Below are 15,386 nucleotides of genomic sequence, written 5' to 3' on the forward strand. Positions count from 1 at the left end.
GAAGAGTACTGGGCCCAGAACAGAGCCCTGGGGCACCCCACTACACACTTCCCTCCATATAGATGCAGTTCCATTGAGGACCACTCGCTGAGTACGGCCGGTCAGCCAGCTACGGATCCATCTGGTGGTGGTTCTGTCTACCCCACATTTTTCTATCTTGTCAAGTAGTAGGTTGTGATCTACTTTATCAAATGCCTTACTGAAGTCCAAGTAAATTATGTCCACAGCATTCCTCTGATCCACTAATTTTGTCACTTGGTCAAAGAATGCAATAAGATTTGTCTGGCATGATCTATTTTTGACAAACCCATGTTGGCTTTTAGTAATGACTTTGTTTGCCTCTAGGTGTTCGTTGATTCGTTGTTTGATTATCTTTTCCAGGATCTTCCCAGGTATTGAGGTCAGGCTGATAGGTCTGTAATTTCCTGGATCCATTTTTTTTCCTTTTTTGAGGATGGGAACTACATCAGCTCTTTTCCAGTCCTCTGGTAGTTCCCCTGTGTTCCAGGATCTTTGAAAAATATAGTTCAGTGGCTCCGATATCACATCTGCCAGTTCCTTGAGAACTCTGGGGTGTAATCCGTCTGGTCCTGGCGATTTGAACTCATCTAGGCTGGACAGGTGCTCACTAACGATTTTCTTGCCTATCTTAACTTGTGTTTCTGTTTTGTTTTTTGTGGCACTATTTTTGATAGGTTGGTCTGTTTTTTCCCTTTGTGTAAAGACAGATGCAAAAAATGAGTTAAATAGTTCTGCTTTCTCCCTGTTGCTTGTCACCTTCTTGCCACTTCCACCCACTAATGGACCAATCATTTCCTTCACTTTTTTCTTGTTTTTTACATGTTGAAAGAAGCTTTTTTTGTTATTTTTGACTTTGGTCGCAAGCCTCAGTTCATTTTGAGCCTTGGCTTTCTTCACTTCATCTTTGCAGGCTCGGGCTATTTGCTGATATTCTGACTTAGTTATGTTCCCCTCTTTCCACTTTCAATGTATGACACTTTTGCCAAAACCCCACTGTTTACTTCTGATTTTTTGCAAAAACAGCCCAAAAAGAACAACGGGTTTGCTCAACACCCACAACATTCACTTAACAACTATGGTATTCGCTTTATGACTGACATTCAGCAACTGCTGCAAAAAAGGTCATAAAATCAGGTCTGGTATGTATTGTCCTGCTTTATGACCATCACAACTTATGACTATCAGAGGCAGGTTCTTTTACAGTCATAAATCAAGGACTACGTGTATTTCTCCCACTTACTGCTTTCTCAATGAGTTGGAACTGCAATTTCCAACACAACTGTAATTCCCAGATTGTGGAAGGCTTTGTTCTTTCAGCTTTCTAATAATTCTCTGCATAGCTATGCAAACTTGTGCTTCTCTGTGTATTCATGTATACTATTTCATCTCTACTACACTTTGACAGTTTTATGCATGCTTAAGCAACTAGTCATGGTTGATATCTAAGATGTCAGAGCTACATTATATTGCTCAGGTTTAGTATGTGATCACCATACTGTCTTTTTCTTTCCCAGACAGCAACAAAAGATTATACCAGGCTTCCTCCTCTTCTCGGAGGGGAGAAGATTATGTTCCTGGAACCACATGCTCAAATATGGAACAATATTGCCCTTTGCAGATTGCTCCATTGCTATCTTTATAGCAGGAAGAAAACAAACAGCTGGAGCTATAAAACTGCAATTGTTCCATCTTTTAGAGTGCTATTATGGAGCATTTTTCTAGTGAAAATAAATTTTAGAAATATAGAAATGCTTAAAAAGTCACCTCTATACAATTAAAAAAAGATATCAAGTATAAATGTGCAAGAAAAAAGTGATGAGGTTAAATTCTGTTAACTGGGTCTGTAAATTTAACTATGGATTCTATCTTACAGTTTATGCAGCAACTCACTGGAACCAAAAGGAAGCTATGAGGAGGAAAGGAAACACTAAAGACTGGACAGATTCTCAGTTTGACTTTGGGAGAGCTTCCTATTTTCTTTGCCTCTGAAATATTCTAATCTCAGCATTTTTACCTCTTACTCAGCCTCAATTTAAGCTTTGCCATTCTCCATTAAACCTCCAAATAGCCATTTAGAATTTTACCTATACATCTTTCATGCTTTCTAATGGCTTGATAGCCTAAAAGAGAGAACTGATTATCATATTCTCTTATCAATATTGGTCTGCAAAGTATTTTTTTAATTTAGGTTGTGCTGCTCTACCTGGTCTTCTATGAAGAAAGATTCCTACCACGTTTTTATGATCATCTGGACAGTAGAAACCTGGTTTGCTTATTTGAGACTGTTCTGCTGAGATCTTCATGTAGTACGTTTGATTTGGAAAGCTCAGGGCTATTGGCTCTAAATTCTCTCCATCCATTATTCTCATTTAATTGTTATTATAGTTTTTTAAAAATATTTTAAATATTTGTTAATGATTTTAGATATTTATTGTTTTAATTTTGTTGTACACTGCCCAGAGTTATTTGCTTGTGAGATGGGCAGCTCTATAAATTAGCTAGCTATATTAGCTACCGGTAGCTAGCTAGCCAGCCAAACAGACAGGCAATTTGCATTAACATAGTTGATCCCCTTGTAATTTATTCATCTAGAGTTGAATGTCTGTCTCCCCAGCTTCACTTCCAGTTTACTAACAGTCATGTCCTAGCAATACCAGTCTTCCACTTGATCCTACAATATTGTCTTTAAGTCTTTCCCCACTTGAAATAGTTCCACCAATTGAAATCTTACTCACCTGTTTCTAAGTTGGTAGAAAATATATTGGCATGAAATGCCTCCATTGCCAAAGCCTTTCCTGTTTCTATTGCCTGTTTTCATTTACTCAGTCACTTATGTTTCCTTCAAAGTAATGGATGAAAAAGCCTAACAGATTTATACACTGTGAGGCTGTGCTTGAACAGTGTCAGCTGTCATGGTTCCGATAGATGAAACAATGAAAAGAACTTCAAGGCAAAGATTTCTTCCTTAAAGAACATTTTGTTCAGGAAACAAAGTATGGGCACTTACATAGTTGAACCCAAGACTGAAATTCCCTCGCCCCAAGTTGCAATTTCCACCCCAAAGAAGCTGTCAGAAATCACATTCTCCAATTAACGCAAAACACGGGCTTTCCTTCCCAGCTCCTCAGACCGTCAAAACTTTATCAAGCAATATCCTTCCCACACAGCTGCAGTTGTTATGGCTAACTAACCCTCAAGCATTTACCCCATCTCACCTTCTACATCTAAACCTCAAAACAGTAAAAAGGCACTCTAAAAGCAAAAAAGGTAACATGGCTGCTGATTCTCAGTTGTCGTTGCATTGACATCCATTGTCACAGCATTGACATCAGTATTAAGAGCAAAATGCTGCTTTAGGATTGTCTCATGCATGGGCTGGAGATAAGGTAAAGGCAACAGTAGGGGAAAAAAAAGCCATGTTGCCAGAGTATGTTTGTGGCATGGTTTGTTACAAGTGTGGAAAGACCTTTCATCTCAAGACTATGGGTAAAACAGTCTTAGATTGTCATTAAGTGCACTGGACTTAATGTTTCAGTTTCCCTTTAACTGCACACCATCTTACTGTACCTTGAAGGCATATAAAGTCTGCAGTACCTTACTCTCATTATTTTAGAGAGAATGTCAGTTGATCTGTTCAGGATATGACAGGAGGTGGTTTAAAACTGTTCGAAGGTATCACACATGGTATTTATCCGATCTCTGATGTAGTTACTATTCTCTGTCCTTTGCCCTCCATTGGCCATGTTGTTTTCTAAGTTCTTTCCATTCTATTATCTCTTTGCTTCCCTTTTTTGGGGGGAGGGAGGGAGGGGGGGAGGCTAACTTTTCTCCAGGCTTCCAGTTACCCTGTTTGGGGAAGAAGAAGAAGACAGGATTTTTTTTTTTTTATCTCACTTTAATAGTATTCTAAAACATGTTTTGGTCTTAAGATACAGCAACCCCTCTTCAAGAAGAATTGATACAGAAGTGGCCTTTTGTTGTGTTTTTGCCATTTTTCTTAAATCCATCAATTTCATCCATTTCTTTCTTCTCTCCTGGAGAAGGGTTGCCTAGCATTTAATCAGTTTCACTTCTTCTGCTCTAAGAACTTAGCTAGTTGCACAATTGTGGCAGAACCTGCTTCTTTGTAGAGCTATTTCTCCCTTGGTGTCTGTCCCTTTTTTAAATTCCACATTATTTTTCTTTGAGAAATACCCAAAATGGATGTGTGGAAAGGGTCCAGACAAACCAGCATGGAACAAGACTGGAAGAATCCTGAAGTGAGACCTGCCCCATTCCTGCTGCAGTTAGAAGTTTCTCCCATAGCTTGGTGGTTTGCTGAAAGGAAATGGCAACAAGCCAAAGGAAAAAAACAGTAATATTTAAGTATGATTGGCACATTCATAAATGTAAGGACAACACCAGTAATAGAAAAACAGTCGAGATTGACAATGAAAACCACAATCTGAGTTTGTTTATGCCAGTTCTCTCTTGTGTACAAGATCACACTTTATTGCTATGTCACAATCAGTGTTTATAATTTCTTAGTTCCAAGCTGGGATCCTATTCATGTTTGCCACATTTTAGATAAAAACACCTGGGTGTCTCTTTCAGAAACCAGTTTCTGCTTTCTGCTGCTTTGCAACTGTTTGCCAACAGTTGTGTTCAGTCTTTCTTAAACCAGGTTGATTTTCATTACTTAGTTTTAAAAATGATTGAAAGATTTAATGATTCACTAACTGGATTTAACTGTTTTAACGTGTCATTATATAAATGGGCATTTACAGGTAGTCCTCAACTTACAATCACAATTGGGACCAGAAAATTCATCATTAAGTTGTGTAGCTTTGAGGTATCATCTGACCACAACTTTTGATCTTCCCTATCAGTTTCCCCGTTGACTTTGCTTGTTGGAAGCTGGTAGGGAAAGGTCTCAAATAGCGATCACATGACTGCACGACACTGCAAATGTCATAAATGTGGCCAGTTGATTGCCACATGCCCAGATTGTGATCATGTGACTGCTGGATGCTGCAATAGCCGTAAAAGTGAACACTTGTCATAAGTCACATTTTCAGTTTTGAGGTAGCTTTGAATGATCACTAAACGAATGATCGTAAATCTAGGACTACCTGTACAGTGGATAGACACATGAAAAATAAATAACAGCACAAGAAGGAGAGAGACAAGTTCTAAGAATTGAAACTACATTTGGCGAAATGGTTATCTTATCCTATAGCCACTCATTCTGAGAAGGGAAGGGAAAAACCCCATTATAGATTTTCAGGAAATAGTCTATTAACTGAATAATGGCTTCCCAGTGTACGGTTTATAGGCTGTGCTAGGAAGCAGAGATTGCATGTTGCTTTTTGCTATATTTGTGATCTTATCACAGTAACAAATGCAGAATGATTGTGGATCTAAGTAGTTATATTTCAAACAAAGTGTATGTGGGAGGGGGAGGAGATTTGAATATAGCTACCTATGTTTATTTGCCCTTGCCAAGATAGGGGAATTTTGTCCCATAATTTATGGAGATTGTGTAAAGTTCTAGAACCAACAAGCCCATCCGTGATCATAAGGATCCTCTTTTCTCAAACCATGAATCTGTATATTTTAATCTTCTGCAGGCCGGTTTTCACCAGCAGATCCATTTGTATATGCTCCACCCTGTATCTTGTCTTATGCCCAGTCCTACAGTTCCTGACTCAGCTATTCTAACTTATATATAGGATGGACCTGTAAATAGCAGAAGCAATCTTTTTTTTCCCTGTTGCTTTTTTGAGTGTCACTTTATTTGTCACAATAAAATCAAATATATATGAGAACACCAGTGTGGTATAGTGGTTAAGGTAATGGATTTGCATTAGAAAGGCCACCAAAGCTTACTGACTTTGACCAATCCTACCCTCTCAGCTCAATCTATTTACAGGGAATGGTTTTAGAGGAAAGTGGAAGGAAGGAAAACTGCATTTACTACTTTGAATTCCTGAATGAAAAGGCAGGATACAAACACACAAACCCCTACAGGCAGAGAGCATTTCTGCCATTTGTCAGGCAGCCCTTGCTGCATTACAGGTAGTCCTCGACTTTCAACAGTTCATTTAGTGACCATTCAAAGTTACAATGGCACTAAAAATCTGACTTATGACCGTTTTTCATAGTTACAAGATTTGTAATATCCCCATGTTCATCTGACCAAAATTCAGATGCTTGGTATCTGATTCATATTTATGATGGTTTCAGTGTCCCAAGGTCCTGTGATCAACTTTTGTGACCTTCTGACAAGCAAAGTCAATGGGAAAGCCAGATTCACTTAACAACCAGGTTACTAATTTATCAACTGCAGTGATTCACTTAACAACTGTGGCAAGAAAAGTCGTAAAAAGGACAAAGCTCACTTAACAAATGTCTCACTTAACAACAGAAATTTTGGGCTCAATTTGATTGTAAGTTAAGGACCACGTGAATTTAGAGTCAAAAACTTCATATTCTTAGGGAATACTTTGACAACCTCTTTTTTAAAAGACAAGCATTGTCATATAACAGTTATTAAACAATCATTGTAGAAGATCTGAGAAAATAAATGCAGGACATAAAGTGAACAAGCAAAATGCTAAATAAAAATGCCATGTCGTAAATAATAAAGGAAATACTATAAAAGTTTTCACCTGTTAAACATGGAAGCCAAATGTTAGAAGGGAAATAACTGTGATATTTCAGAGCTGTGTATCCTGCAAACTGAAAATAATGTGTGCTTTTGTCACCTACTGCCTTCCTGCACCATTTAGTTTTAGTTTTTCTCTTTTTTGACACTGCATGCATTTTGAGATAGGACAGCTGCCCCTATCCTGCCATTTCCCCTTCCTCTTTGGGAAAATTCAGTGGGGGTGGAGATGGGTATTATATTTAGTGCTTCCTATCCAATGATCCCAAAGGGCTTTCCATAGATGGGGAAGCTGAGGCTACAGTGGGGAAGTGAGTCATTCAGCTTTACATGCTGAATCAGTAAGAAGCCCAGGAATAGAACTTCAGAGCTCAGGCAGCAAACTCCTCCCAAACCTCGACAGTCTCATCCCCTTATCAGTGGATATAACAAGAATTGCTTGAATCTGTGGGCAAACTTTTTCTTTTTATGCCTACTTTCAGAGACATCTTGTGTTATTTAAAAGTTACTGAAGGTTCTGGTCCTGCACGCGGCTACCTAACAGGGCATTCCTTTGAATATTGTAATGTTCATGCACCATGCATTCCTATGCTTAACTTAATAACACATTGCTCAACACAGGTTTCTAGATTTGCACTGAGCCATGAATTATTTTCATAGGTTGGATTCACATAGGACACACTGTGGACTATGCAAATTCAGCCATTGTGGCTTGCCGCTTAGTAAATTGCACACAATTACATTATTTCATTCAGGGCAAAAATCTAATAATCTGGAGTTCAAATAGGGTATTCATACTGAAGTAAATGCTACTAAATTCAGGGCCAGGTTTTTGAAAAAGGATGAGTAGTCTGTGACCTAATTATCCCTTTAACTCTTAGCCCAAGAGTTGGGATTTGCAGTCACATAGTTATTCCCATACAAGAACCCTAATAATTTATTTAATTATCATACTTGCTCTTTAAGTTAAAACCCTAAGGTATCTTAAATTTTCTGTGCAGTCTATATCTTGATTGTTCTATAAATTATAGAACAATTAAGAATGGATTTGTGAAAGTCAATTCATCTGATTGGAACATAGTTTTTTGAAACAAAGAATTAATTGCATTATATCATGCATCATTTATGAGACTGAAGTGTCATCTAGAATATACTGAAGTGAATATCCTATTAACTTTAATTACATTAGCTAGAAATCTTATTGAAGAATATTTTAGCAATACACCCAAAGGCCAGATTAGCACACAGATCTGATTAGCAAATCCTTCAGTTACTATTATGCACATACTATATACACCATCCAGTTCCATTGAAAGATAGATATAGATAGCTAGTTAGATAGATAGATAGTAAGTAGCTTTTAATAAGATATTGTGATTTTTAAAAGAAAGTTTATAAAGAAAAACAATTTCTAACTGTTGCTATTTTTTATTAGCCAAATGCATGAACTGCAATTTTAGTGCAGAAACAAACAAACAAACAAACAAAAAAAAGATGGGGGAGAGAGGTTATTTCTGAGAACTGCTCTTGAAAACCTGAAAGATAGCCAATATAACAACTGATGTTGCCAGGAAAGCTGCCACAAACCAAATACCCTCAGATCTAAGCTGTTTCATAGGCACTTACAATTATTCATTTTAATAGTGCTCCCTGTATTGATCCCTGTATTGATGCATTCAATTTGACAATTCTAACACATTCATGTGGTACTTGGATACTGTATATGAAAAGCAAAACTGTGGAAAATATTCAAGGTATGATACATATACTAGTTCCAACTAATGTATACTTTTTTAGTTGAGGTTTCAGACTCATTGTTATCTGTCAAACCCAGAATGGTTGCAATTCTGGATCTTAACCCAGATATATTAACAATTAAGATAATCCATGATATTGGTAGTTTTGGGTCTGAAAAACACAATGAATCTAAAACATCAGGTTTGTACACTGTAGGAAAAAAATGCAGCTACACATGAGTTTGCTAAGAAAAGTTTATAATTGATTAGGCCATGCAAACACAATAATATAAAACATGGATAAATTATAATGTGTCTCAATCATTCACTGAGATTCTTTCCCCAATATCTCAATTGTAAAAAACACCAAGAAAGCAGTTGGTAAAATTGTACCATTTTTCCTGGTCCAGCCATTGTCCTTTATATCTCAAAAGGTCCTTACGCGATTTAGGTCTGGATTGGAAACATCAAGGATTGAGGTTAGGATCTGGAGAGAAGACCAGTCAAATACTAAAGTCTGGCTCACAATACACCAAACTATTTCTTTTTTGCACATTGATTTTGATTTGTTCATTAAACTGTGGAAAATCATGCCTGAATGCAGTATGTGAAGCTTGTGTTCAAGATATTAAAACAGGCCTCACAAAGTCAAGGGATTCTGAGTTCCATTTTCTGGCAGTCAGTAAGGGGCTTCATAGTGAAATAGTCAATCTTGCTACAAATTGCCTAAGCAAGTTTTTATTGCTCCATAGTCAAGAGAGTTTTTCTTTGGTTTCAGGTTTTCTGAATTCTTACCTTCTACTATTCTGGTTATCCCTATGTTTTTAAATATTTTGACAAACAGGACTGTATTCTTGACTAAAAATGTGTGATTGACTAGTAATTCTACCTCTGTCTGAGCTTCGTATAATAATTTTCTATTTTTTTATTACTGTTTTTACTATTTTATTATTTCTATTTCAGCCTTAACTAATGGAATGAAACTGCCAGTCTATGTAGCATATAAAAATTGGCTGGCTCATACAACATGCTAATTCATTGTTTATGGAATAAAATAGTCATTGGCGTTCATATAGTACACTAACTAGTACACTAAAGCATGCTAGTATAGGATATATAGTAAATAAACAATACTTTACATACCACAAATGGCTGAGTACACAAAACAAAGTCAAACAAAACAAATTATAGGCACAGTTAACATGTGAATGAACTCATTAGAAAATGCATTACCAATATATACTTTAACTCTTGATTTCTGCCTTTTTCCTGATCCATACCCCAAATTAAAATAGATATCGCATAATCCAAGATTTTGCTTCCTTCACTGTTCTAAAATAGTATTACATTTTTGTATTGTGCTTTAAATGACAAATAGCAACAAAATTAATGTATTTTGTATTATTTTAAAATGTTTTAGTGTTTTAAGTGTAATACAGATAGTTCTTGTTCATTTAGTGATGGTTCAAAATTACAACAGCACTAAAAAAAGAGAGTGACCGTTTTTTACACGATTGTTGTAACCTCCTTGTGGTCACATGATCAAAATTCAGATGATTGGCAACTGGCTCATATTTATGACAGTTGCAGTGTTCCTGGGTCAAATGATTCCTTTTGGGAATCTTCTGACAAGGAAAGTCAATGGAGAAGCCAGATTTACTTAACAACCATGTTACTAATTTAACAGCTGCAATGATTCACTTACCAACGATGGCAAGAAAGGTCGAAAATGGGACAAAACTCACTTAACAACTGTCTCACTTAGCAACAGAAAATTTCGGCTCAATTCTTTTAATTGTAAGCCACCCTGTGTCATTGACTGGGATGGGCAGCTATAGAAATTGAATGAATGAATGAATAAATAAATAGAAATAAAATAATCTCTATAAATACGTATAAGGTTTAATCCAAAACCACAAACTGACATTCCTGCTTACTTTTTATTATACATTTCAAATGATGGTTTTAAAGAAAATAACTTCATCAAACTTAACATTTGTATTTTTTTATTAATAAAATTTATATAGTTGCCCATTTTCTTGCAAAAGAAAGATGTACTGCTTTACAAAGCTCATTTGGATGGATCAACTTCAATTGCTAAACTGCTTCCGTGCAAAAGTTATTTTGTATACCCCCCTCTCTTTCTCTCCCTCCCTCTCCCTCTTCCCTGCTTCCCTCTCTCCCTCCCTGCCTCCCTCTCCTTCCTCCCTCTCCCTCCCTCCCTCTCTCTCCCCCTTCCCTCCCTGTCTTCCTCTCTTTCTCCCTTCCTCCCTCCCTCTCCCTCTCCCTCCCTCCCTCTCTCTGCTTCTCTCTCCCCTCTATTATGCAAGCTCTGCAAGGTTGGGTACCTTTTAGATGCTTGCCATAGAAGGGAGCGTTCCCTGCCACACCCTGCCGCACCTTAACCTTCACCCTCTTGCCTGATGCCTGGGTTAAGCAGGCAAACAAAGGTAACGATTAAATGGCAACGCCAGAGGCTGGCACTTCCTGCTATGGTACTAGGAAAGAGAACAAAATCTAAGGCTGGCTCTTGTTCTAGCCTGATAGAGCCTACAGTGTTTGTCTATCTGGAACACCTCCTTTCATCACTTATGAGTTATGCGTTTTTGCAACACCATCTGTGAGGTTGCTTCCCCTTCCCTTCAATTCTGCCCCCTCTTTCCTGCACTCTGCATGCTATTTAGTTCCACACAATTTAGAGTATGCTCCGGCATTTCAATACTTCTGCATATATTTTAACTGTCACTTTGAAAAGAATTCCTGTGGACAGGAGTAGGGCTATCGCTATCTCAACATAAGGAAATTGCTTCTAGGCCATGGCACAGTATCGTTTTTCTGCCGAGAGCCTCATTCTTATGGGTGTAATCTGTTGAAATCTCTATACAAGAGGTGGGTGTAACCAGAGTCCAGGTAGGTGGATCCATCTTTTCTCTCCCTGTCCTTTCCCTTTCCCATTTGTTAATACGGGAGTTCAAAGAAATTGCTATGCCTCACATTAACTTTAGGCTTCTTTGTTTTTGTGTTTGGGGATTTAAACTCAATGGGAATCAAAATTTGCCACTGATTTAATCCATAAATGTCTGCCCTACACTAAATAGTCCTCGACTTACCACAATTGAGCCCAAAATTTCTGTTAAGTGAGACATTTGTTAAGTGAGTTTTTGCCCCATTTTACAACTTTTCTTGCCACAGTTGTTAAGTGAATCACTGCAGTAATTAGTTAGTAGTCCGGTTTTTAAGTGAAACAGGCTTCCCCATTGACTTTTCTTGTCAGAAGGTCACAAAAGGTGATCACATGACCCTGGGGACACTGCAACCGTCATAAATATGAACCAGTTTCCAAGCATCCAAATTTTGATCACATGATCATAGGGTTGCTGCAAAGGTCGTAACTTTGAAAAGCGGTCATAAGTCACATTTTTTTCATGCCATTGTAACTTTGAACAGTCACTAAACAAACAGTTGTAAGTCAAGGCCTACCTGTATTCTAAGTTTGTCAGACAAACTTGGCATATATAGTATATGTTTAAAGAGCTTTTTAGTCACCGCTGAATAATAATTACTGATCCTTTTATATCATGGGGTGGGATGAAGCTCATTTAAGAAAGCTTGATCCCCATGATCTCTAATTTTTAAAAATCAAGTCAAATTTTGCTTGAGTTGAGGTCCACTCCTAGAGACTACATAAGATACCTCATGTAGTAGGAAGATTAAGTTTACTCCCCAACTGTTTCTTTTGGGCATTTTTGTGGATTTTAATGTTAAAGAAAATATTTTGTTGAATTTAATAACAGAAGCAAGATTATTGGTGGGTCAATATTGGAAGAAGGATACTCTGCCTTCTTTAGAAGAATGGGTATTTAAGGTTTCTAATTTAGCAGAAATGGCTAAAATTTCTGCTTATTTAAAGGACCATTCACAAGAGAGATATTTTAATGTATGGAGAAGATGGATAGAATATGTTCAGAAGAAGTATGGAACTACAAAGTTTCATTTATTTTATGAGTAATGAATTTGTTTATAAATTTATGATGTTAAAGTTTGAAGAGAGTTAAGGGTTAATATGATTTTGTTCATTGTATAATTAGTAAACTTAAATAGATTATGTTTAATATGCTTGTATAATCCTGTACTTTGCTCTGGGAAGTCAGGGGGAGAGGGGGGTGGGGGGAGGGGGGTGGGGGGTGGATGGGTCAAAGTTTAAGTAGTTCAGATAAAGTAGAAATAGTTTTACTGTATATAATATTAATGTTTCAATTTGGAGAGAGGAATTGCTCGGGCATTTCCCCTGGACCGCATCCGGAGCGAGAAGGTAGAAGGTGAGAAGTAAGTAGGAAGGTTGAGGAGAGGTGGAGAGTGAGGAAGAGGAAGAAGAGGGAAAGAGGCAAGTTGGTTGGGGGTGGATGCAGTTTGGGGGGAAATGGGTGGGCAATACCAAAAGTGGTGTGTATCAATTTGTTTTATTTTTTATCTGAAGTATTTTTAAGATTGTAATGTATTGTAAAATTGAAAATAAAAACTTTTATAAAAAAAAAAGATACCTCATGTAGTTTTCTTGATAACAATATGGAAGTAGTTTCATTCTTAATAGTAGTACAGAAGTGGCTTATCTTTTCTGGATGCTTTTTCTAATTTTCTGGCTAGACAGAGCTCTCTAATTTCTTGATCAATTTATAATTAGACCTAACCCTGCTTTTTATTATTAGCCATTCTTTTTTTTTTCTAATTTTTGTAACCCAGCCGATATAATTTGGCAAGGATTGTTTGATTTTGTGTAAGCTTATATTTATGAAATTGGTGCTAGTGCCTAGTTCTCTGTCTTTCTGACGCCTCTTTTTTATTGTCTTTATTTTTCCAACCACGGGGGGGGGGCTTCTCCAGTGTCTGTTGTCTTCTTTATGTGTCCAAAATATTTAAGCATTAGGCTCATCATTAGTGCTTCCAGTGAGCTGGGAGACAAATTTGTTATTGTCTTAATGGAGAATATATTTAATAGGGGGTTTCCTCAAAATACTTTTTATGTGGCTATCTACATGTCTATGTATATGCATATACACACCAACATACATACACAGACACACGTGTCTATATGTAAAAAGCAAGAGAGAATATATGTAATATTGTCCTCGACTTACGATCATAATTGAGCCCAAAATTTCTGTTGCATAGCGAGACAGTGGTTAAGTGAATTTTGCTCCATTTTATGATCTTTCTTGCCACAGTTAAGTGAATCATTGCAGTTGTTAAGTTACTAACATGACTGTTAAGTGAATCTGGCTTCCCCATTGACTTTGCTTATGAGAAGTTCACAAAAGGTGGTCACATGACCCCGGGATACTGCAACTACCATAAATATAAGTCAGTTGTCAAGTGTCTGAATTTTGATCACATGACCATGGGGATGCTGCAAGTCATAAGTATGAAAAATGGTCATAAGTCACTATTTTCTGTGCTGTTATAACTTTGAATGGTCACTAAATAAACTATTGTAAATCGAGGAGTACCTGTACATAATTGTGATTAGAAGAAAAAGATGACCCTCTCAGTAGATACCGGGATTGAGTATGGCTTTCTATTTTGTATATCTAGCTGTAGGTGACTAGGCTAGATCAGAATGGATACAGGTCTGTATTTTGAAGATTCTTGTATGTGTCCTCTCCCTCAAAATTCTTGAGTGTGTGGAAGTTTTAGCTTAACCCCTTAATTCTTATTCCCTGCTGTTGCAAGCAGTTAAGATAACTGTAGTAATATCCACTCCTAGCCATTTTGATCTTAATGATCACTTCAGGTACATGTTTAAAAAAATCTAAGCTTTCCTATCTACATTATGATTTTAGGCATGTTTTCTTCTTTTCCTCTGGAATCTGAATGTGGTATGCAGATCTCTCTATATTGTTCATCTGTGTTTATTTTGAATATGGCAGGGTGTAACTTATGTCTGAGCTGTGCCTTCAAGTGGTATTTGTCTGTGGTTTCTGATTTCAATGCATGTATTTGACATAGGATTATTTCTACATATTTTATGACATTTGTACATACCTGTTTGAATGCATCTCAGAGTAAACATTTATTCCTCAGTATTCTGGCTGAACTGTTTGTGTCCAGTTAAATTTTCATATAGGAGAGGACGTTTAGATCAGAGGTTGGGTATAACTGTCATTTAAATTTGCATGATACAGTCTGATTCATTACAAAATATTTACTCAGAAGGCATTTCTAGAATTGATGAACCATGTTATCTTCACAGAGGCAGTTCTTTCAAAGAACTGCTTCCCTGATATTTACTAACCCTGGAAATTCTTGTAATCCTGAAAAATCAGATTGGGTTTTTGGCAGTTAGAGAATGAAACTGATCTGCCTTTGAATGCATTAAAAAAAAAAAAAACAGTACTGATCTGTCACCTTTCTTCCAAGAAAGGCTGGCTGGCTTCTTGCCTTATGAGCGTTATTTACTTTTCTCCTTATAATAACTCCATGGGGTTGGCTAGGCTGAAGGAGTGATATGCCAAAGATCACACAGCCAACTTAAAACCTCTAGGTAGGAGATACTCAATTCCAAATTAATACCCAACCGGCCGCCAAGGCACGACCACGGCGCCTCTCGGGAATTCTGTTCAAAAAAAGGAAAGAAAGCCATCCTCCGCCTCTATTACCTCTCGGTTACAATGCCTATGCTTGCTTAGAAATAAGCAGCGCTAAATTCAGGGAGGCTTATTCCCCAACGCAAAGGACGTCACGCACCATCTCTCCCGCGTCTCCGCTTCTTGCGTGCCTTTGCTCGCACGGCCGCCCCTCGCTCTCGCCACGGCTGCGCCCTTTTCCTGCTTTCGCTCCCGGTTCCCTCGCTCTCCCGCCCATCCCGTTACTCTGACGCGCTGGCTTCCAACCCCCTCCTCCCCCCCCGCCGCCCCGCGGGCTGTTTACTGGAGCACGAGCTGCCGAGCAATGAGCTCAGTTCCCCTTTCGCGTGAGCTGCGGTGGGC

At 37.7% G+C, this 15,386-nt stretch overlaps 1 long non-coding RNA gene across 1 annotated transcript; it reads right to left on the reverse strand.

Annotated features, from left to right (window-relative positions):
• Positions 1–3,895: 3,895 nt before the first annotated feature.
• Positions 3,896–15,255, reverse strand: LOC120308009. The gene is made up of 3 exons (XR_005556719.1): positions 15,145–15,255; positions 8,797–8,856; positions 3,896–4,338 (listed from the first exon to the last, which is right to left on the reverse strand). It is a non-coding gene; the product is annotated as an uncharacterized LOC120308009 (long non-coding RNA).
• Between the last annotated feature and the right edge of the window lie 131 nt (positions 15,256–15,386).

This window comes from Crotalus tigris, unplaced genomic scaffold (genome assembly GCF_016545835.1).
Source record: "Crotalus tigris isolate CLP2741 ecotype Arizona unplaced genomic scaffold, ASM1654583v1 scf7180000017551.9496454, whole genome shotgun sequence".
NCBI classification, from domain to species: domain Eukaryota; kingdom Metazoa; phylum Chordata; class Lepidosauria; order Squamata; family Viperidae; genus Crotalus; species Crotalus tigris.